Here is a 23328-nt window from a genome sequence, read left to right as displayed (position 1 = left end):
TTCATGTAGAGAAAGCATCTTATTCAGCCACTGGATGGCCCAAGATACTAAATCTTTTCCCTTCTTTTTCCCTTTCAGTCTGAGATAGTAACAGTAAAGTGTTCCATCACTGCTACAGCCATAGCCCTGAGTGTTCATCAATTGTTAATATGGCAGTTCCACCATCTTAATTGACTGCAAAACCTGTGTTGCAAGAGTGGAAACAATGGACACTCCCCAAGGCATGTTCTTTTAGAATTGGTTTTGCTCTTGAGTATGGAAATGCTATAGGGTTTTCTGTGAGTTACTTTAAAGTTCTACACAGTCTCATACTAGTCCTCAACTGCTGAGGTACATTACATTATATTATTTTATATTAGTAACAGTCAACCAATTTCACAGAGTGTGGTCTCACGGATGTGGAAAGAAGTCAAAGACATGCATTTTATTTGAGCGCAATATAATGAATTTACTTAACATTATTAAATAGATCAAAAAAATTTCAATAGTGCCTGTATAATTATTCTTCAAGGGAGTAGAAGTTGTTGCCCAACACCGTTCCTTACTTCAGTCTTAAATTCCATCTCATTATCTACAAGACATTACTATGCTCTCGTATGTTGCAGAACTTGGGTACCCATGTATCCAATCCCTTCCTGTACTAACGTCAACCCCCTTAAACGTCTTTGCGGGCTTGATGTTAAGCCTCGAGTTATATTCATGTTATGAACTTGACAAAGGATACTACTAGACACAAAAAGCCAACGCATTGTTAACTAGTTACCAAATTAAGTTTTTTAAAGAGGTTTTGGCATGACATTTCAGAATTAATATCAGATGTAATTTTTATAAATGTTTCCATATTCTGAACATATTATCCCCAGAATCATTATGTTAACTTATAAGTCAATGGAAATATGTGAAAACTTATTTTTTTAATCACACCCAACAGTAACCACTGTGCTGCAAATCTAGCTGGAATAAGGTGCTCTAATTATTGAGTGCGAAATTTCCAATTAAGGCTGCAATCTATCTGCCATGCCAACAACTTAGCATTTCTATTTCATGTATTTCAATATGTGAATAAATGTTTTTATAGCTTGTGGAGTTCAATGAGAAGAACTTAAATTTATGTACTGAGACTTGTCAAAATTTACCAATAACCCATTTGCCTCACACTATCTTTGCCTCACACTATCTGTCGAGGTTTTCAAATATTTTATTAGTTGCCCTTTTAACAAGCTATGGGTATTACTTTTTACTTCTGTACTTGTATTTAACAATGCATGTGAAAAATCTTTACAAATACTCAGAATAAAACCTTGTGGTACACCATGCCTGACTGCTACAAATTCTGATAGCCTGTTGCTATTTGATGACTTGGAGTTGAGCTGGCAGTGCTGTCCTGGAATATTTCAATTCAATTTTTGCAGAGGATATTTTAGTTCACACAAGCAAATTCCTTAGCCAATAACACACAGCAGTAATAAATTAAGATTTACTGATGTTACTGTATCATCTGTTTATACATGATGGGAATGGACGAAAATACTGGCAATTCAGTAATTCTTTACCAGTGTTTTACCTCATTGTTTGTGAAGTGGTTTGGCAATAGTGGACCCTAGTCTGGCTAAAAAAACCACTGAAGAAATTGATATCTCAAGTAACTTAATATACCAATATTATAAAGCTTGGCTGAATATAATTTGATTATTTTACTATCAATTTCATAGTAACCACTTAAAGAATGATTTTTAAGATATTTTGTAATCTTTAAATCTCTTTTGAAGGCGTATGATGCTGTTTAATTGTATAAAGTTTGTTAAGGAATATTTTTCTTAAGAATTACAGGCAAACTACTAAGGAAGAGTGCAGCCTTCAATTTTTGGCTACTGACACAAAAGGTTACTGAAAATGTGTGCAAATTTGTGGATAGTTCTGATCATGACATTATCTCAATCTTGCTACATTTTCTTTTCTTCTTGAGAGTACATATATTTTCATGTCCTGCTTACAGTTTATAATGTGATTTAACCCTGTCATCATTATGTTCCTTGTAACTTTACCAATGATACAAGCAAAATACTGTGTGCCATGACCACTGTCTGCTTTCATTTTTTGGTTCCATTAGGGCCAGTGTAGGTCGATACCAGTTAACATTTTGTAATTGTGTCAAATGGAAATAAAATGACACCATTTAGTTAATCATATTCTTGAATCACAAAATGTCAGTCTTTCCAAAAGTAATTGATTCACTGACGCTACATGTCCACAGCAGACTTTTCAGTGTAATAGAGTTCTTTAATCCTTTGGCAGTGCATTTTTGCAGCTGCACTCAACATACCACTTCAATTCAGCTGGTATTTATAGATTAAGCTGGGCAGCATGTGCTCTTAGAACATAAGCAAACAAAAGTCCTTCTACCTGCACAGTGTAATTGTTATGCAGACTTTCTTTGCTCCACTGTATATATAGTATATGGAATGTAAGGCATCACACTGAAGGTGATAATCTTGCTGTAATATATGTTGGGATCGCTGTTGATAAGATTAAAATCGCATCAACATTGAGGTCGGAAGAGACTGAGCACAAGCTCAGATTGGGAAAGGAAAGAGGAAGAAATAAATCGGACTTGTTCAAGGAACCATTCCAGTTATTGGAAAGGGTTTGTGAGAATCACAGAAAATTTGCATTTTTACAAATACTTTGGTTGAGCTGCCCCTTCTTCCTTCCACTAACTGTGCAACTCTCTATGCTTATTGCCATCACCATAACATCATTCTGAAAGAAAACCACAAAATTAAGGTAATTGTATCGTCAACCATTATTGGATATCCTTCCTGGAGTTTACTGTTTGTAAATCATTATCACAGCCTTCTAAAGGAGTTGTCAGAAGCACTAAACTATGTCTTTGTAAGTTGGGTGTTAGAGCCTGAGGGAGCACTTAAGAGTGGGCACCAAACTGCTTCCTGACATTAATTTTTTAAAAATCTGTTCTAATATTCTTGTAATACAGATACTTAAGAACTCTACACACAATGCTCTGTTGTCTGATTTCACATAATGAGTTTACAACAACAATATAATGGCACCTACTTATAAACTCATTGGGGACTCAAATTGGCATAACTCGTGAAAGCATGTGAAGCTAACTTGATACGGCAAGCCTTACCGTCCCTCAACAAGTTAATGTTCACATCACTCCCCACAGAGGTGATATATGTTGAAAATACAAGTGTTAAACAATACATCATCTTACAGATAATGACGACGAATAATGAGGAAATTGCTGTAATGTATATAAAGAAATTGGTCGATACTTTTATGTCATGAAGCATGTTTCTACCTTGTTTGGCTCAATACTACACATTTTGTTTTTATTTCTGCTCTAGCATCTAGTTTTGGGATAACTTGTATTCATTTGGAATCTTCCCAAAAAAATCACACAGCATATTTTGTTTATTAGGTATAACGCTGAAGTAGTTACCAGTATGTCTAAAAAATTCCTTTTTATGTTCTGGCTGATGACTCACCATGTCTACTATCCAGCTAGTTGTCTCGTTTACTCTTAGCTTATTTAAAATAGTGACTCAGGCTAACCATGGCAATAGGGAAAGGAACCCAACTGAAGAGATCCTTACAATTAAGCTATCATTTTTGGTAAACATTTCTGGAAACAGTGATCAATAGGGTATTATATTTTAACTAAAGTTCAGTCTTGATCACAACACTTATGTCTCAATAACATAGGTGACCGGTTTCGGTTATATTTATATAACTATCTTCAGACCCATGGCTTCCTTGGAGGATGGTAGGCGGAGCTGTCCTCAGCTGTTACGAAGTCAAGTTGAAGTGTTGTGATCAAGACTGAACTTTAGTTAAAATATAAGCTATCATTTAATTTGAAGATGGGTGTGGTGCAGATAGATTAATACAGTTATTCAAAATAATCTAGACACTTTCAGCTGATTGCAAGAAATGTCTGTATTTGGGTAAGGTCTTATTAGAGGGGTGTTCAATGAGTAATGAAATTTTGGTTGGAGGGGGGAGGGGGGGGGGGGGAAGATGAATTTGTTGACACACATTGTGGAATATTCCTGCTTGAACCCCTATAGTTTCATGAATTTCCAATAGGTGGTGGCACTACATGTAGCCTTCAAAATAGTGTCTGTCATGGAGGTGTGTTCCAAGCAGACAGTATCACTGAGCATCACGGAAATTCATAGGCACTTGCAGAATGCTTATAGAGACCTGGCAATGAACAAAAACAGTGTAAGTCGCTGGGCATGGCATCTGTCATCACTGCAACAAGGTTGGGCAAATCTGTCCCATCTCCTACATGCTGGCTGGCTGCACACAGCTGTGGCTCCTGCAATGTTGGAATGTTTGGACACACTCATTCAAGGTGATCGATGGATCACAATCAAACAGTTCGCTGCACAACAGGATGTCCTGATTGTTAGTGCCAACACACTCGCCCACCAGTTGGGGTAATCAAATGTGTGTGTCTGCTGGGTTCCTCGCCACCTAACAGAAAACCATAAAGAGTACCGTATTTACTCGAATCTAAGCCGCACTTTTTTTCCGGTTTTTGTAATCCAAAAAGCCGCCTGCGGCTTAGAATCGAGTGCAAAGCAAGTGGAAGTTCTGAAAAATGTTGGTAGGTGCCGCCACAACTAACTTCTGCCGTCGAATATATGTAGCGATACACAGGCATGTAGCAGAATTTCGATGTACTACGAAAATCCGACATGCAAGACTGTTTGAGATGTTTGTCAATATGGCCAACTCTACTTTCTGAATTTTTTCCTACCTGTGAGAAGAGATGGTTGCTAATAGGAACCTGATGAAATGTTAATCACATGCAGTATTCTCTTCACCATAAGAATAATACAAATATCAACATTTTGTCATGTATTCTTTCGTGTTTGCTGCTATCTCATTTAAATCCTGCCTGCCTAATAAACTACGAAACTAGAGTGAGACAACAGCAAACGCGGAAGAATATGCGTATCGTGTCATGTTTATATTCGTATTATTCTTATGCCTAATAGTGATACTGTCAGAACTGAAGCATGGCAACTGAATAGATTTTTAATTCCAAGATGACTAATTTCTGTGCAGAATTTGATGCACTAAAGAAGCGGCCACAAAGATTTTCAAACGGAGAAACATTTTCGCGTAACTCTCATTCAGAACATGTTCTATCATACGCAGTCTATTATTTGGTTCTTGTTGATCATTATCAAAGAAAGCAACAGTGTAAGTAACAACAAATAGCAGTCTCTTGCCATTGTTTCGCTAATGAGACGATTACTCTCTCTCTTTTTTTTTTTTTTTTTTTAATTGTAAGCGGCGGTAGCGCGCACAAAAGCAAGCCATGCCGCGAGCGGCGACAGGCCGTAAACACGCACTATCAGAATGCGACAAACAATGCGTGACACAGTACAGTAATGCATTTTCAGCTTAGAGTGATGCAAACACCTATAACAAAGAAAACAGCACTTATCAGATCAAAGCAAAATAAGCAATCGATTCAAACCAGACGAAGCATGTGAAAAAGGAAGGGTACCCGTATAAATACGGACGGAGCGCCTGACGCGTAGCAAATGGCTACCTGGTAAAGCTTAACTGCTAAGCTTACGACTCGAACCAAACTACTGTAGCTGTATCGTCATTCATTCGACCTAAATTGTGTCTCATATTACAATGGACCAACTCTGTTTCGATTTGGAGGTGCGGCCTAAAACTTTACTCTCCCCTTGAATTTAGAGTCTCAAATTTCCGGTGCGGCTTAGATTCGGGAATTTTTTTTTCCTTTATTTCAAGTCTCATTTTTCAGGTGCAGCTTAGATTCGAATAAATACGGTAATGGATCTGCATGGAACTGCTTGCACATTAGGAGGTTGACTGTGACAAATTTTTGTCGAACTTTATCACAGATAAAACACAGCTCCACCACTTTGAATTGGAAACAAAATTCAATCCATGGAGTGGTGCCACACCAACTACCCTCCAAAGAAAAAGTTCATATCCACACCCTGAGCCAGTGAAGTGCAACAGTCTTCTGGGACTCTGAAGCAGTTATTCTGTTTGATGTCCTCCCTCATTGTGCAATGATCAACTCTTATGTGTACTGTACTACTGTCAGGAAATTGACGAAACAACTTCAATTTGTTCATTACCACAAAAATGAAAACTAACTTCCTGTTCTACATGACAATGCAAGACCTCACAGAAGTCTATGCACCCGAGAGGAGCTCACAAAACTACTTCCTCATCAACCCTACATGCCGAATCTCGCACCTTCCGACTTCTATCTGTTTGGCTCAATGAACAATGCACTTTGTGGGAAGCAGTATGTGGATGATGGGGAGTTTATTGATGCAGCAAGATGTTGGGTTCAACGTCGACCAGTAGAATAATACCATGGGGGCATAAAGGCCTTTCCAGTAAGGTGGCATATGGCTGTCACTTTGAACAGATATTACGTTGGGGGGGGGGGGGAAGGGGGGGGGGGGTTGTAGCGAGAAGAGCAGGGACTAATATGTGGTATACTGGATCCTGAATAAAACCAAGCTGCTTTTAGGGGGGGGGGGGGGGGGGGGAACTGTTGTATTACTTACTGAACATTCTTTGTATAATTATTGTACGGACATAGCAACTCAAGAAGTTTGTCAAGTGTTTTTTCCCACCCCTTCAGCAACATGACTCATGCTTATTTCATTCATCTATTAAGTGGGTCTTCCTTAGTAAAGGAACACTTGAAAACACAGTTAAACATTTCAGCTTTTTGCTTTGCTACCCTCAATTTCGGTTCCTGTCTCATTCGCTAGGAACTGGACAGTCACATTGGTGCCACTAACAGCCTTTACATACGACCAGAATTTCTTTGGGTCCTGTGACAGATCAGTTGACAATATTCTGCCACGGTAGTCATTGGAGGCATCACGCATTGCCCTCTTGGCAGACAAAGGTGTTTCATTCACCGTCTCTCTATTTATAGCCCTAAGCTTCATTTTACACCTATTATGCAGTAATCTGTTTCTTTGTAAGTTTCTATATCGTGACTATATACCATGGAGGTTCCCTCCCATTATGAACTGTTTTGCTGGGTTCATATCTATTCAGTTCATGGTCCACTATTCTTTTAAGCTTGAACCATAGTTCCTCTACATGCTTCTGTCCTGTGCTGAAAGTTGGGCGATTTCATCTCAAATCATACAGATCACGAGATAAGGTGTCTCACCGTTATTTCAAAGTTTGCTGCAAAAAATTCATGTTGAAGATCCACACCCTACAAAACTACAATATTTTGATTTTCTGATGATTTATTAAAATGCTACAGACCTCTCTACAAGAGAATATTCATGAAAATGTCACAACGAGAGGGAAAATTGAAAAATTGTAATAAAGAAACCAAAAGTGATACAGATCTGAATTTATTTTCAATAAATACTTTGTTCTCAATACTATGAGACATGATTAATACACACACATCTCAGCTCTCTCTCTCTCTCTCTCTCTCTCTCTCTCTCTCTCTCTCTTTGGGGGGGGGGGGGGGGGTAGGGGGTAGGGGGGGGGGGGGGCAGCATAAACTATGAAAATTTGAAACTTCTTGCAAATTTCAAAATTATGTTTTGAAAATATGAACAGTCACAGGACGTTAACTGTATTGAGATAGGATAAAGTGGAAGGATTGCTAACTGTCAGCTATGACATTAATGCATTAAATTCTTAAACTGTCACAATATTTGTACTTAAAGACGAAAGAATCTGAAATTTTTTGGTTATTTAGAAATTATTTTTTCCAAAACCCCCATCCTAAATGTTTTAGAACTTGATGGTACATTAGTTGGTCATTATACTTAGGGAATGTACAATCAGATTGGGCAATACTAGTCTGTACAAAATGTGAGAAATCTTTTAGGTAGACCTAGCTCTACTCGCTAGGTCAAAAAAATCATGGACACTTAAGTACTTAAATTGACCTCCGATTTTAAGTAAATATCATGCAAAACTGGTATTTCTGAATCAAAATAATTACTTTACAACATTACAAGTGAGTGGGAAAACAATAATTTCGTTCGAAAGCATTTTATAACAATTATTTACAAATTATTATTGTCTTCTGTTATGATTGTACTTCTTCATGACATTCCATGAATTAAAACTGCCTACAATGTAACATCAACACTGCACTGTTTAAAGGAGTTCACTTGGTTTTTTCCATCTAACTTGTATCGCTGAGCTGAATTTGCACACAGACAAGGATGATCCAACACGAGAAATACTTGGGAAATGGGAACTGCACACTGATCCTTTGATGATTGCCATTTGAAAGCATTAGCAGGACCATGAGGTGTCATGAAGGAGACAGTTGTATCTCGCAGCTCATGAGAGTCACTTCTTATCTGTCCCACCCATCACTGATTGTCATACACACAAGAAATGAAGTGGCTCACTACAAAGTCCTCTAGCAGTTTTTAAAAAAGAGATGTTGCATCAGTCACACACAGGTTTAGGAAATGCATGGCCCCTAGATGCAATGTAATCAATTATCATGCTGTCAGTGTAGCATGCATGTGGAGTCATGAATGAGATCATTACTGACAATAGCAAAACAGTGTGATGCTTCAAGGAACTGAGCAACACGTTAATATTGATACCTGTAGTGCGTGCCAGTGGTAATTTTGAATTTTGTTCTGCAAAGCAACAGACCAGTTACCAACAAAGTTGAAATGAAGAACTAATTTGTCAGTAGTTTGGGATATGGTTGATTTTACTTTTGTTATGACCTATCTCTGAATCCTCCGGATATAATGATGAGCTATTACTTTCATGACCCAACGCCTAACCTCTGTAACAAACTTCTCTGGCTCTACTGTCTTCTTCACCAACTCCCCTGCATAGGTTATGTCATTGTCAGTATCCTGACGGTGTAATGCTTCATCAACAGCCATCACTCCAGCACCACGACACATTGCACACTCCTGCAACCAACATTTATCTTGGGGCTCTCGACATATACACAATAGCATCAGGTCAATCTCTGTTTACTTCTTTCTTGGGACACTGGTTATGCCGAAACAAACATGTTTCAAATTAGTGCAGTAAATACATATGCATACTTCCTTCACTGGCTAGCATTTTACCCATTTTGGTCATAAGGAGTAGAATTTTGTAAGAACAATTTTTAATTCGGAGTTCTCCTTTTCCATTAGGAGCTACACTTTTTAACTTTTCCACCATTATCTCCAACAGAGATAACATCAGCCTGGTTAGGACTTCGCCTGCTGCAATCTTTGTCATTACTTAGGTAATATTCCAGAGGAACAATAAGCGTATCATCTTGCAATGGATGCCCACAGTATGAATCTGGGCATGCCCAAATACCTTTCTCATTCTTTATTTTATGAGCTTTTGAAATCAAATAATGTGAGGAAGTGGGTATGTCTTTCTGTATCTGGTGCTTAGAACAGCTACGTTGTATCAGAGTCAGTAACTGTACCTTTTCAGTATAGGTAGCTGCTGAGCTAGCAGTATTTAGGTTTTGAAACCACACATCACATTTCGTACACATATCACTATCTTCAGGTTCTGCACCAAGTGTATCTACATTACACAATTCATGAAGTTTTTAAGATGTTGCTTATGTAATACTTGTTTCGATTTGTTCCACTCTTATTTTTAAATACTGTTTTCTTCTTGTGCTTCTTACCTTTCTTGGATGTTTAAGGGGGTATATAGTAGGGGCTATAGCAGAAATTCTGACAGTCAATGCATCAACAACTTCACATCGAGGAATATAAACACCTGCAATGACTTCTTCAGTTTCACATTTAGGTGATTGTGATCATTCAGGTGGGTGGTCACTAAATTTTTACTTGTAGCGAGTGTAGCAATTCCTGAACTATGGATGTGATGCTAATACCTTTACTTGAGGACCAATATATTTCTGCAGCACATCTGAAAGATTTCCAACTGTTAAGTGTTTTTTTCCATGTCCCGTAAACACAACCTTCTTGCGCCCTTTTTTTTTAATTCCACGTAGCCCATTCTTTCACTACTGTATTTCCTCACTAACACTGTATCTAGCAAGAAGTTCAAATCAAATACAAAACACGATGCAGAATGGTTTATGTGCAAATTCTCACTTGTTTGTTAAACAGAAGAGTGCAGGAAACAGTGTTGCCAACATGCATACTGCACACTAGGAATTCATTGAGATATGCAGAATGTTGGAACATTTTTAACACTTACACAGAAAAATATTACCCACTGTCTTTGCACTAATTACTAATATGTTAAACAAACAATATTGTGTGTAGTTCTCCAAAGTTTTCTGATGGGGTTTTTGGAGTAAACAATTTGTAAAAACACAATTTTTTACATTTTTAGTAATAAATACTTACATAATACAGAGAGCTGGAGCAGAAAAGATATTATTTATAATTACACCAGTAGTATCTGGTAATATGACAGAAAAAACAACTTTCTGTGGCTTTTCAAATTAGAAAAAAATATTTAAGTGGAAAAATTAACTTCCATTTCTTTCTTTTTTTTGTCTTAAATTTGTAAGACAAAGGAAGTCCGCAAATGTACAGGTGATAATTTCAACACACTAATAGGGAGTTTTTTTTAATGCCAAACACCTGCCAGGTCTCCAGTACTTTTGGTTTATTAGTTATATATTTTTTTGCCTATAGGATATTCCATGTAAAATAGGACACATCTATGATTTTAAAAGCTTAAAATTTGGTACTTTTTATATATTGTTTCAAAGGGCCAGACTTTTTACTGTATGGCAACAATGGTCGGTTGCCTATTACTGCTTTCCCTCCATAATTCATAGCTATTTTATAATGTCATATGTTTTTCATGTGATAAGAATATGAATTATTGGAAATTCTGGACCTTCATTTCAACTAACTGGCATATAAAAATTAGTATATCATTAATGATATCGATATAATAGAGGGAAACATTCACGTGGGAAAAATATATCTAAAAACAAAGATGATGTGACTTACCAAACGAAAGCGCTGGCAGGTTGATAGACACACAAACAAACACAAACATACACACAAAATTCAAGCTTTCGCAACCGACGGTTGCTTCGTCAGGAAAGAGGGAAGGAGAGGAAAAGACAAAAGGATGTAGGTTTTAAGGGAGAGGGTAAGGAGTCATTCCAATTCTGGGAGCGGAAAGACTTACCTTAGGGGGAAAAAAGGACAGGTATACACTCGCACACACACACCCATATCCAACCGCACATACATAGACACAAGCAAACATTTGTAAAGGCAAAGAGTTTCGGCAGAGATGTCAGTCGAGGCAGAAGTGCAGAGGAAAAGATGTTGAAAGACAGGTGAGGTATGAGCGGCGGCAACTTGAAATTAGCGGAGGTTGAGGCCTGGTGGATAACGAGAAGAGAGGATATACTGAAGGGCAAGTTCCCATCTCCGGAGTTCTGACAGGTTGGTGTTAGTGGGAAGTATCCAGATAACCCGGACGGTGTAACACTGTGCCAAGATGTGCTGGCCGTGCACCAAGGCATATTTAGCCACAGGGTGATCCTCATTACCAACAAACACTGTCTGCCTGTGTCCATTCATGCGAATGGACAGTTTGTTGCTGGTCATTCCCACATAGAAAGCTTCACAGTGTAGGCAGGTCAGTTGGTAAATCACGTGGGTGCTTTCACACGTGGCTCTGCCTTTGATCGTGTACACCTTCCGGGTTACAGGACTGGAGTAGGTGGTGGTGGGAGGGTGCATGGGACAGGTTTTACACCGGGGGCGGTTACAAGGGTAGGAGCCAGAGGGTAGGGAAGGTGGACGGCGGAAAGACACTCTTGGTGGAGTGGGGAGAATTTAATGAAGGATGGATCTCATTTCAGGGCAGGATTTGAGGAAGTCGTATCCCTGCTGGAGAGCCACATTCAGTGTCTGATCCAGTCCCGGAAAGTATCCTGTCACAAGTGGAGCACTTTTGTGATTCTTCTGTGGGAGGTTCTGGGCTTGAGGGGATGAGGAAGTGGCTCTGGTTATTTGCTTCTGTACCAGGTCGGGAGGGTAGTTGCGGGATGCGAAAGCTGTTTTCAGATTGATGGTGTAATGGTTCAGGGATTCCGGACTGGAGTAGATTCGTTTGCCACGAAGACCTAGGCTGTAGGGAAGGGACCGTTTGATGTGGAATGGGTGGCAGCTGTCATAATGGAGGTACTGTTGCTTGTTGGTGGGTTTGATGTGGACGGACGTGTGAAGCTGGCCATTGGACAGATGGAGGTCAACATCAAGGAAAGTGGCATGGGATTTGGAGGAAGCCTTCTTGGTTACCCAGGCCTGCCAACCCAAAGTTTGGTACAGATTTATTGATGACATCTTCATGATCTGCACTCACAGTGAAGGAGAACTCCAGAATTTCCTCTCCAACCTCAACTCCTTTGGTTCCATCAGATTCACCTGGTCCTACTCCAAATCCCATGCCACTTTCCTTGACGTTGACCTCCATCTGTCTAATGGCCAGCTTCACACGTCCGTCCACATCAAACCTACCAACAAGCAACAGTACCTCCATTATGACAGCTGCCACCCTTTCCACATCAAACGGTCCCTTCCCTACAGCCTAGGTCTTCGTGGCAAACGAATCTGCGCCAGTCCGGAATCCCTGAACCATTACACCAACAATCTGAAAACAGCTTTCGCATCCCGCAACTACCCTCCCGACCTGGTACAGAAGCAAATAACCAGAGCCACTTCCTCATCCCCTCAAGCCCAGAACCTCCCACAGAAGAATCACAAAAGTGCTCCACTTGTTACAGGATACTTTCCGGGACTGGATCAGATTCTGAATGTGGCTCTCCAGCAGGGATACGACTTCCTCAAATCCTGCCCTGAAATGAGATCCAACCTTCATGAAATCATCTCCACTCCACCACGAGTGTCTTTTCGCCGTCCACCTAACCTTCGTAACCTCTTGGTTCATCCCTATGAAATCCCCAAACCACCTTCCCTACCCTCTGGCTCCTACCCTCGTAACCGGTGTAAAACCTGTCCCATGCACCCTCCCACCACCACCTACTCCAGTCCTGTAACCCGGAAGGTGTGCACGATCAAAGGCAGAGCCACGTGTGAAAGCACCCACGTGATTTACAAACTTTTGTTTTGTTTTGTTTTGGTTTTAGGGCGCAAAACTGCTATGGTCATTAGCGCCCGGTCCGCGACTTAAGAAACAGTAAAAAACCGAAAATGGAAGCCAGCAGCAATGGGAACCAAAGTCATAAAATTGGAGAAACTAAAAACAGAAGGAAGGCTTAAAAATCCTCTACAGAAGGGGTTGGTTGTCCCCAAAAAAAGCTTCAAATGAGTGACGTCAGTTCACTGGCACTAATAAACTTGAGAACGTGATCGGCTGAGCGCGTGTCATCTGCTAAAATCGACGATATATCACGCGACAGCTGTAGGCGGGAGCGTAACGGATTAAAATAGGGGCACTCAATTAAAAGGTGTCTTACCGTCCACAGCTGAGAGCAGTGGGGACAGAGTGGGGGAGGATCGCCGATTAAAAGATGTCGATGGCTAAAAAGACAATGCCCTATCCGGAGTCTAGTTAAAATTACCTCTTCCCGACGACGTGTTCGGGAGGAAGTGGTCCAAGCACAAGGAAGAGCTTTCACATCCCGCAATTTATTATGGGGAAGTGTCGACCAATGTGCGTGCCATAAAAGAACAACACGACGACATAAAACACTCCGTAGATCGGCGAAGGGAATAGATTGAATAGCTGGCCGAAGAAGAGAGACTGCAGCCTTGGCTGCTATATCGGCCGCCTCATTTCCACAGATACCAACGTGTCCCGGGAGCCAGAGTAACGCCACCGAGACGCCCCCCAGGTGGAGCAAACGCAGACAGTCCTGAATCCGGTGGACTAGAGGGTGCACAGGGTAAAGAGCTTTGAGACTGAGGAGAGAGCTGAGAGAATTTGAGCAGATAACGTACTGTATCCGCTGATGGTGGCGGATGTAGTGGACAGCCTGGAGAACAGCGTAAAGCTCCGCAGTATAAACCGAACACTGGTCGGGAAGCCGAAAGTGATTTGGGGTGTTGCCAACAATATAGGTACTCCCTACACCTAACAATGTTTTCGAGCCATCGGTGTAAATAAATGTGGCTTCCTTCATTTGTGCACATAGAGCAGCAAATGCCCAACGATAAACAAGTTAAGGGGTACCATCCTTGGGGAATCGACAAAGGTCACGGAGCAGGCATATCCGGGGACGGAGCCAAGGCGGTGCTGTACCCAAAGTTGTCAAGAAGGTTTTAGGAAAGCGGAAGGAAAGAGAACGGAGCAGTTGACGGAAGCGGACTCCAGGTGGTAGTAGGGAGGAGGGGCGGCCTGCGTACCCTACATCAAAGGAGGCGTCGAAAAAAATGTCATGGGCTGGATTAGCAGGCATGGAAGACAGATGACTAGCATAACGACTCAGAAGGACAGCTCGCCGATTGGACAGCGGAGGTTCAGCAGTCTCAGCATAAAGGCTTTCCACAGGGCTGGTGTAAAAAGCTCCAGACACTAAACGTAATCCACGGTGGTGGATAGAGTCGAGACGCCGAAGGATAGACGGCCGAGCAGAGGAGTAGACTATGCTTCCATAGTCCAATTTCGAGCGCACTAAGGCGCGATAGAGGCGGAGAAGGACCACTCGGTCTGCTCCCCAGGAGGTACCATTCAGGACATGGAGGGTGTTGAGGGATCGCAGACAGCGAGCCGAAAGATAGGAAACGTGGGAGGACCAACACAGTTTCCTGTCAAACATAAGACCCAAGAATTTAGCGATGTCCGAAAACTGAAGGTTGACAGGTCCTAGAAGTAAAGAGGGTGGAAGAAACTCCTTACGTCGCCAAAAATTAACACAAACAGTCTTACTGGGAGAAAAACGGAAGCCGGTTTCAACGCTCCAATAGTGGAGGCGATCGAGACATCCTTGAAGACGTCGTTCAAGAAGGCTGGTCCGTTGAGAGCTGTAGTAGATCGCAAAATCGTCCACAAAGAGGGAGCCCGAGACATCAGGAAGGAGACAATCCATAATTGGATTTATGGCAATGGCAAACAGTACAACACTCAGCACGGAGCCCTGGGGTACCCCGTTTTCTTGGGAGAAAGTACGGGAGAGAGTAGTGTTCACCCGCACCCTAAATATGCGCTCTGCCATAAATTCGCGAAGAAAAAGGGGCAGCCGACCTCGAAAGCCCCAAGAGAATAGTGTGCAGAGGATGCCTGTCCTCCAACAGGTATCGTATGCTCTCTCCAGATCAAAAAATACTGCTACTGTTTGGCGTTTCCGGAGAAAATTGTTCATGATGTAAGTGGAGAGAGCAACAAGATGGTCAACTGCAGAATGATGCTTTCGGAATCCGCATTGGGCAGGTGTTAAAAGACTGCGGGATTCCAGCCACCAAGCTAAACGGTAATTCATCATACGCTCCAAAACCTTACAGACACTACTCGTGAGAGAAATGGGGCGATAGCTAGAGGGGGGATGTTTGTCCTTTCCAGGTTTCGGAACAGGAACGACGATAGCTTCCCACCATCGTCTGGGAAAAGCACTGTCGGTCCAAATTGGATTATAAAGGCGAAGGAGGTAACGCAGACTATGTGTTGATAAATGCAGCAACATTTGGACGTGGATACCATCCGGTCCTGGGGCGGAGGAGCGAGAAGAAGAGAGTGCATGTTGGAGTTCCCGCATGGAGAAAACAGTATTGTAGCTTTTGCGATTTTGAGAGGAGAAAGCAAGATGTCGCACTTCCGCTGCATGTTTCTCAGGAGAAACGCTGGCGGGTAATTTGAAGAGCTCGAAATCTCAGCAAAGTGCTGACCCAATGAGTTAGAAATTGCGACGGGGTCCACTAATGTATCATGCGCGACAGTGAGCCCAGAGACCGGGGAGAAACTAGGCGCGCCTGAGAACCGTCGAAGCCGACTCCAAACTTCCGAGGAGGGAGTGAAGGTGTTGAATGAGCTAATAAAGAATTTCCAGCTTGCCTTCTTGCTATCGCGGATGACACGACGGCATCGTGCACGGAACTGCTTATAGCGGATACAGTTGGCCAAAGTAGGATGGTGGCGGAAAACGCGAAGAGCACGTCGCCGCTCACATATTGCGTCACGGCATGCCTCGTTCCACCAAGGAACCGGGGGGGGCGCCGGGGCAATTCGGAGGTGCGGGTATTGAACGTTCCGCAGCTGTAAGAATAACGTCTGTAATATGAGTGACCTCATCGTCGACGCTAGGAAAGTGACGGTCATCAAATGTCGCTAGAGATAAAAAAAGTGTCCAATCGGCTTGGGCAAACTTCCAGCGTCGCGGGCGCATATATGGCAGTTGAGGTTGCAGTCTAAAGGACACATGGAAAGTGGTCACTCGAGTGTGTATCATCAAGGGCGAACCATTCGAAGCGCCGAGCTAGCGGAACAGTACCGACCGCAAGGTCCAAATGAGATAAATTTGTCGTGGAGGCAGACAAAAATGTAGGGACCCCAGTGCTGAGGCAAACTAGATCCGCTTGGTGGAAGACGTCTAGCAATAGTGAGCCACGTGGACAAGGATGTGGAGGTCCCCAAAGCGGGTGGTGGGCATTGAAGTCCCCAACCAGCAAATAGGGGGGTGGAAGCTGACCAAGAAGATGAAGGAGATCAGCTTGTGCCATTTGTGTGGACGATGGAATGTATACATTACAAAGAGAGAACGTGTATCCAGAAAGGGAAAGACGGACGGCGACAGCTTGGAAGGAAGTGTTTAAGTGAATTGGGTGAAAATGGAGAGTATCATGGAGAAGAATCGTGAGTCCTCCATGGGCTGGAGTGCCTTCAACAGAGGGGAGATCATATCAGACGGATTGAAAATGAGGGAGAACAAAGCGGTCATGGGGACGCAGCTTTGTTTCCTGAAGATTTACCAACTGACCTGCCTACACTGTGAAGCTTTCTATGTGGGAATGACCAGCAACAAACTGTCCATTCGCATGAATGGACACAGGCAGACAGTGTTTGTTGGTAATGAGGATCACCCTGTGCTAAACATGCCTTGGTGCACGGCCAGCACATCTTGGCACAGTGTTACACCGTCCGGGTTATCTGGATACTTCCCACTAACACCAACCTGTCAGAACTCCGGAGATGGGAACTTGCCCTTCAGTATATCCTCTCTTCTCGTTATCCACCAGGCCTCAACCTCCGCTAATTTCAAGTTGCCGCCGCTCATACCTCACCTGTCTTTCAACATCTTTTCCTCTGCACTTCTGCCTCGACTGACATCTCTGCCGAAACACTCTGCCTTTACAAATGTCTGCTTGTGTCTATGTATGTGCGGTTGGATATGGGTGTGTGTGCGCGAGTGTATACCTGTCCTTTTTTCCCCCTAAGGTAAGTCTTTCCACTCCCGGGATTGGAACGACTCCTTACCCTCTCCCTTAAAACCTACATCCTTTCGTCTTTCCCTCTCCTTCCCTCTTTCCTGACGAGGCAACCGTTGGTTGCGAAAGCTTGAATTTTGTGTGTATGTTTGTGTTTGTTTGTGTGTCTATCGACCTGCCAGCGGTTTTGTTTGGTAAGTCTCATCATCTTTCTTTTTAGATATATTTTTCCCACGTGGAATGTTTCCCTCTATTATATTAGTATATCATTATTTATATTACAGTTACATACCCTAATGTACTGCAAAAACAGTATAAAATTGATGTAGGTAAATTATAAGTAAGGATAAATGACATAAGACAACAGCACGAACTTTCATATAACGTGAGTCAGTTTCACATAATTAAGTTTTTATATTAAGAGGAATGTTAGAGCTAACTTTCTCTTGTTCAGCAATTTAATTCTCTGTGTGAATGTGTAACTAACAACACTATTAAAAATTTCCCAATTTCGAACAATATTGTAAGAACAGAAAATTAAATGTGTAATTGTGTAATCTGAGTCACAGTTATATATTTTTAAGTTTAAATGAAGATGATGCTCTTAAGAGCAGCAGAAAGACAGAAAAGGAAGGGGGGGGGGGGGGGGGGGAGGGAGTTAAAGCGTGAAGGATAATATGAAGAATTTAAGGAGAAGCACCTTCGGGGTGGGGGTGGGGGGACAGCAGAAGCAGAAACAAACTCCTTCAGTTGAGTCAACATAAGCAACAACTGTTATTATTAAAAGAAAGAAGAGCTAAAACTAGGGAGAAAGTTAGAAAACATAGGCAACGTAAGAAGCAAGATCCACAACCTAGCAATGCTGGTTTGTCACATAATGCTCTGGGTAAAGCCATGGCTTGAGCCAATAACTACTACTCATCTTCACCAGGAGGTGAAGTTCTAGTTGTTCAGAAGTTGTTCCGTGACTTGTGTGCAAATTCATCAGATGGAAAGTCTGAAAGACCCAGCCATGGCAGTAGTTCACAAAATAGAGGTCTTAATTCTAAATATACAGAGTTGGTAGTTGGTTTCTACTGTCGTGACCTTAATCACCAGTCACCAGGCAGGAAGAACACAACAGTGATTGGTGAAAATAATGAGAAAAGGACCACTCATATTCATCACTTAAGACATGTCCATCATGGAAACACACAAAGCGTTGAAACAGGAACATCCTTAAGTTAAAATTGGGAAATCTAATTTTGCAGCAGTACAGCCACCACATATTCAGTTAAGCAGCAAACTACCTCATAAAGTATGTTGTGTAAATATCACAAAAATTTCATAAATGTTATTGGCAGTCTTCACAGGAAACACGATAATATTTCAGCTTACAGCATCACATTTGTACCGACCATCATATGCCAGCCACCAAGTGAGCTTTGTTGGTGGAATGAAGGTAACACATGCCAAAATGGTAGAGGTTTCAACAAAGCCTATAAAATTGATGAGACGGAAATTGTGAATTTATCATGGTATTTTTGAATGATGTAAGAAAATGGTTCAAAATTATTGAAGTCAAAGAAGGCTCTACAGCTGATAGAGTGAAGTACATAATTTCCTTAATTCCTCAGTTTCTTCTTCATTAACATACAAAGAGCACTCAGCCTGCATCTTATCATCAGCAAAAGGAAATGGCTCTGAGCGAAAGTTCTAAGCCATTTGCAATGCTGCATGTTTATTTTGCTGAAAATTACACTTGTGTTTATCAAGATGAGGTGCAAAGTGCACATTGGGCACAAGCACAAGGTAGTATTGTCACTGTGGCATTTAGGTTCTCATCAACTAATTGTTGCTGTTTCAGAAAATTTAATCCATTCCAAGGATATTGTGATTGCTTACATTGGCAAGACAGTGTTAGTTATACCTGAAAATGTGAAGGTAGCTTCAATCTGATTAGACGGACCTGCCTCACAATTTAAAAACAAATATATTAGTGTTGCTGTACCTAAACTTCAACTGTTCCGCAACATGGAAATCTATTGGAACTTTTTTGTTACACCCCATGGTAAAGGAGCTATAGATGGAATTGGTACTGTTGTGAAATGGCAAGTGTGGAATGCGTAAAGAAGTGAAAATCCACAGTAGGTGATTCATCACCTTTTGCTCAGACAGCTGCCAGTACCACAACTATGCAGATTTTTCATATGTCTGCTGATGAAATTCAAGGAATCAGCTTAAGAGTTAATCCGGCTAGTTAGTTAGAAGCTCAAATATTTTCTTCAGCATCATCAGTACTAAACATAAAAAGCATTCACTGCTTTCTCTACAAGATAAGGAGTACTACAAATATATCTACTATCTCCAGAGAATTTCTCTGCTGCAGATCATCATACTGAAGAAACTATATAAAGTGTGAAAACTGGAGGCTGGTGCAAAGTAGAATATGATGGTAAATTCTATGCTGGAGAAGTACATGCAATTTTTGGAAATTCTTACCCAATCAGTGCAATGGAGCATGCTGGTCACTATTGGAAATGGGCCTGCAAAATGTGATGAAATTCTGTACACACAGCCAAAATTATAAGAAAACTAATCTACCTGATGTCAATGCAAGAGGATAATTTCAATTCACTGACTTAACTAAATTACAGTTTATTTTCCTAGGTGTCATACCATTATAATTTATCATAGTGTTTACAAAGTGAAATGTTAATGATAAGTACCTTATTTGGTAAATAATGTCACATTTTCATTTTTCTGCTCACAGGATAAAGTTTTTCCAACAATAAGTAGCAAGTAACATGAGTCACATAACATTGTGTCATGTGCTTTTTTCAATTTATTACAATGTTTTACATGGTATAAATATTTTTAGAAATCTGTAACTGTGTCATTTGACTGCCAGCATAATATGCATTTTCTGTGATAAAAACCAGATCCATACTCCCTAATAGTCTGACACTTTTGATCTAAAATGTACATTAGCAATAGGATGTCCCACATTTGTAATATGAGTCACTACATAAAGTACATCCTTGTCCTGTAATTTTAATGCGCTTCCCTGCTTAAATATTAATTCAAGATCTTTGCCTGAATAGCACAATATATAATGATGAGTTACAAAGGAAAATATAGGTTTCTAGATTGCTAAAAAGGCAACATAATAAAACACTGCTTCCAAAATGTAACATGAGTCACCACGAAATCTCCCCTCTACTGTTTTAAGAGTTATCATCAAAATATACATTTTTGAAAAGACCTTACAATCTACAAAAAATTCAGATGAAATGAAAATATATTATTTATTAACATTTATGATATAGAGGTCTAATATATATTTTTCCCAGAGAAATTCATGACCTGTATGATTTGAGATGAAATCACGCAATATCACATTCCTCATGACATATCACACTACTGATTTTTTATCTAGTTTACAGAACATATATATGTTTCTGCTTGTTTTAGTTGTCCTTTCTAATTTGGTAATCATTGTTGCCACAGTTGCATCACTATCTATTTCAAATAGTTTTCAGAGAAGACATTTAGTAAAGTTTCACAGGAAGTCTTATCACGTCCACCACTAACAAAATTGGGATAACTAAAGCATCCAATTTCACCCCTCTGCTTTGACCAATGACATCACCAATATGGCGGAAACGACCATTCACAACAACTCCCATACCGCTCCTATCCACACCACCAGAGAGCACCACCGATCACATCAAAATGACACCTACAAATACGCAACTCTCACAAACTAAACTCCGCTCCATCACGATGTCACACACCACAACAGCTTTACATCACAGGTCAAAGCCAACGGGTGGAATCTGATGCTTCCGTTGACCCACAAAATTGTAATTTTTCCAGTGAATTCTGAGATGATTAAATTTCTCATCAATGATCACAGTATGATTAGGGAACTTACGTACAAGTGAGATGAGGTTTTCTCTAAAGTTTTCAATTACTCAGGAGATAAGTCTGGTGGGCAATAGAAGGATCTTATTCTTTTTTGCCCACACCTGATACTGGGTCATGTCCAAACAATCTCACATACAGCTTCAATTTCTATCTTGATGGATTCAAGTTTCTTGTCCTCTGCGACAAATACACTACCTCCGTTTCCCATTACCCCTATCCTTTCAATATACATTTAAATTTTTTCCAGAAATCTCAGTGCTACTAATTTTTGGTGCCAACCAGCTTTCTGTACCAGTATTACATGAGCTTCACTGCTTTTCGTGAGTGCTTTAAACTCTGACACTTTGTTGAGAATGCTTCAGCAGTTTACCATTAGGATTTTAATACTCTAACGGATGGGAGGCATTTATTTCTATCAAACACTGATACTTCTGGGTTTCCCACAGCAATCGTTTTTTGCATTGGATGGAGAGTTGCCTAATCTAAAAAAAACCTTGTGTGCACCCTGCACACAGCTACCTCAGTAGCATCTACTGGCGTGTAGTGCATGCCTGGCCCATTTATGGGGACCCTACAGCTCTCATCCCTATGGTGCAAGTCCAGAGAGTCTGAACCTAACTTGTCATATAACCTTTGAAGTCTGATTCAATCCTTCCAATGGCCTCAGATCCCAAGCACCACGATCAGTTCTGGGGACAATGGTTCCAGGAAAATGGTACAAATTGTGGCCTTCATTCAAACTACACATACAATACTGGCCATTTCAACCAACTCTGGAATGACCCAAGACAGACATCATTTGTTCCAACTTAAGTCACAATCTGCCATTGGTTGCACCTTGTTCCCTCAATGGCTGCTGGAACAGCCTCTTCAACAGTTGACTCAAGCCCCCCAGACATATACATTGAGTGCACCTGGTGTCCCTTCCTGTCCCTTGCTGCCATTTTCATAGAGATAAATTATTTGGAGTAAAGATCTATGAATGGAAATATGGGCATGCTACTAATTTTGGGACTTAACCGAAGCGTCCGATTCCACCCGCTTTGACCTGCGATGTAAGACTGTTGTGGTGTGTGACGTCACGACGGCGCAGAGTTTAGTTTGTGGTAGTGGCGTGTTTGTAGGTGTCATTTTGATATGATTGGTGGTGCTCTCTGGTGGTGTGTGTGTGTGTATGTGTTAGGTGATGTTTTTGGTTTAGTTTGCCTGTGTGCCGTATTTATAGGTGGCATATTGTTGTGGTCAGTGGTTCTCTATGGTGGTGTGTTTATGGTTAGTGTGTTATGTGGCGTATGGGATTCATTTGCATGGTAGCATTGCACGTGTGTGGTATTGGTGGTGACTGTGCTTTCAGCGGAATATTTTTCAGTGAGTTAACGATTTTGGTTTTATTATGTCAACGTTATTGTAGTTTTTTTCTGTTATTCATGTGTGAATTTTGGTAAATCGCTTTGTTTATGTCTTTCTAGGTGTGGATATGACTGACAAGGTCAACAGTTTTCGGCTGTCGGCGATGATGGGAGACAGTGCGTTGTCTCTAATAAAATTTCTTCAGCTATTTGGCCTGGTGGCTGAAGTTGTGAAGAAATCCTGTATTTTGGACAGAATAAATTACAAATTAAAGCAGAGAAATATGAAGGAAGTTCAATTTTTCCAAAATGCTTTCTGATAATGTGATTGGAAACGACTGTTGTAGTACATAAAGGAGAAGGCAAAATAATGGTAAAACACTGTGTTCTCAAGCCATCACTCACTGCTGATTAACACTTAGGCTACAAGAGTGGAAACTGCTGGTAATGTGCATCCAAGGAAACAGGAAACATGCCAGGAAATCAAATTTTTGCAACATTCCTAAAGTGACTTCACATTTAGATTTTTCCTCATTCTATCAGTAGATGCCAGGAAACAGTACGTGATGTGTGATTCCGCCCTAGTTCTTCTCCACCCCCACCCCCATTTTTAAATACCTTGATGTGATGTCAGACTGTGTGTAGTTGTAGTACGAGATATGTGTTAGATT

At 41.0% G+C, this 23328-nt stretch overlaps 1 protein-coding gene across 5 annotated transcripts in view; it reads right to left on the bottom strand.

Moving 5' to 3' along the window:
• The window catches only part of LOC126175541 (D-aspartate oxidase), a 257569-nt gene that overhangs the window by 125649 nt on the left and 108592 nt on the right, over positions 1-23328 (bottom strand). Inside the window, exon 2 of one of the 5 annotated variants that reach the window (XM_049922379.1) lies at positions 19881-19924. The exons of 3 other annotated variants lie outside the window; for them this stretch is intronic. The gene's annotated coding sequence lies outside the window, so the exon portion shown is untranslated. Of the gene's footprint in view, positions 1-19879; positions 19925-23328 lie in introns of those variants that run through there. One more of the 5 variants, XR_007535592.1, reaches the window with a different exon arrangement.

The sequence above is a fragment of the Schistocerca cancellata genome, chromosome 3 (assembly GCF_023864275.1).
Source record: "Schistocerca cancellata isolate TAMUIC-IGC-003103 chromosome 3, iqSchCanc2.1, whole genome shotgun sequence".
Lineage (NCBI taxonomy): Eukaryota > Metazoa > Arthropoda > Insecta > Orthoptera > Acrididae > Schistocerca > Schistocerca cancellata.
Note: the sequence above shows the minus strand (reverse complement) of the source record. Positions and strands in the feature narration are given on the sequence as shown.